This window comes from Etheostoma cragini, chromosome 8, assembly GCF_013103735.1.
Source record: "Etheostoma cragini isolate CJK2018 chromosome 8, CSU_Ecrag_1.0, whole genome shotgun sequence".
In the NCBI taxonomy this organism is placed as follows: domain Eukaryota; kingdom Metazoa; phylum Chordata; class Actinopteri; order Perciformes; family Percidae; genus Etheostoma; species Etheostoma cragini.
The window spans coordinates 28,305,413-28,307,488 of record NC_048414.1 but is presented as its reverse complement, the minus strand read 5'-3'; positions in this window follow the sequence as shown (position 1 = coordinate 28,307,488).

The following is a 2,076-nucleotide window of genomic DNA, read 5'->3' as shown; positions in this document are numbered from 1 at the left end:
ATTAATTGACAGGATTAGTTAAACCATGTGCTGCGTTCAGGTGTCTCAAAGAAAGACGGAAGGAACTAACTTCTCATGTATTTGCATGTTGTTGTTATGTTCAACAGTTGTTGAAATGTAGTTCATCTTAGCTTCACATTTACGAATATTGATTTAATAATGTGTTAGCTGTACACACTTCATCAGAGGGCTACTTCCCAAAAGCAGATGGCGGATTAAGCTGGAATTTAACAGTTATCCCGGTTTAATTTAGCTGTAACTCGGTTTCACAAAGGAAGAAGCACCTACATTACCATGGAGATGTTGATATTTACTTTGAGTCTCTTAAAGTAGTAACAAATGAGAAAGCCATAACTATATCTGATATATACTCAAATACATTAAATTAGGAACATACGTTGTCAATATAATATATATGTAGTTTGCAAATGTGTCACATTTTCATATGCTTTATATTTCTTTTTATTATTATTATGCTGTTCACTTCATGGTTTTGTTTCTATTGTATTTAAGTTGCATTTTTTTTTCTTATAACTTTATGTTTTGAGTTGTGATGTCTGAATATTTGTGTCAATAAATTTTTTTTTTTAAATTACCATGGAGATTCTTTCTATGCAGTCTGCTCCTGACCAGGCTGACAGCCTGGATTATTAATCCTGGATCATTTTCTGTTCACTCGGCAGTGCTTTTACCTTATTATTAATATTATTATTTTTATTATTATTATTATCAGCCTGCATTAACATATAACAGGTGTATGTTGCTGTTCAGTAAAGCACTGTTATTATTTAAAGATGTGGCCATTCTTTTTTATAAATATTCATGTTGATGTTACTGTTACATTGCTGTAAGAAGACTGCTGTTCATATTTTTGTTAGAACTTTGTTTCATACAGTACATTATGGAGGTTTTTGAGATAATTAGATAAAGGCTGATAAAGTTGTCCATGTGTTTTTAAATGAAGTCAGTGATGAAGGGCAGTACACAAAGTGTGTGTCTATAGTGGTTCTAACAATGGCAGACTGCTCAGAGCCAAATAAGCCTTTAATTATTTCCTTAGATTCATTTCTTTTTGTATTCTTTAACAATACAGGGTCATGTAAATACTCTAACGTGTGCATGTTATTGCCATTCTTAACACACAATTTGTGTTCTGTCCAGTAAACTGGGACTGTTGTTTCATATGACTATAATTAGGGAGGATTTTACAATTATGGAATAGTCCATGGAAATCTTTTACGAAGCAGTTGGGGGTTTGGTGCCTTGCTCAAGAGCACCATGACAGTGCCCAGGAGGTGAACTGGCACCTCTCCAGCCACCAGTCCACCACCATACTTTGGGCTGTATGGGGACTTGAACCGGCAACCCTCCGGATCCCAACCCAACTCCCTGCTGACACAGCCAAGAAGTACATACAAAGTCACCAAAATTAAGTATTTCAACCTCATAACTAAATAAAAAATGAGGGAAAACCGGAAAAAAGTCCATAATTTAATTAATACTACTTCTTACTGCCCCTCCAATCAAAGCACTGCTACAATGCATTGCATTGCAGGTGCATTTCTGCACCTGCCGTTGTAATGCCTTGTCTAATAAAATGGAAACTGTTAAGAATAATTATTGTTAGGTGTGTTTTCTTTGTTACACCTTTGCCGTTTATAATTGATGAGCCAAAAGGTGAAAAGCACCTAAAGGCATATTATCTATCTATAACCTTCAGTTAATTGGGCGTTTCTCGGCGAGCCACGGGCGTGTTCGTACTGGGAGAGTATGTTCGTTTTGTCATGCCAAGCAAACGTGCAAGCGGGGTTACCGTTTTATATTACCAGAATTTTACCCAAAATTATTTTGTAAATCCTTACTTGAAATATATTGTTGTTCTTTATTTTTCTGTGGCCACATGCGTTCGACTACACATATAGAGTTGATAATACTGAATAAACTCCGCTCTTCTGTGCCACAGGGTACATGTACTTCAACGAAATGACGAAGCCAAGTGACACGCTCTGTAGCCAATCAAACCTCAAGGCCTGGTTTGAGCGTGGGGATTACAACCAATAGGGTTGCTGTGACAGT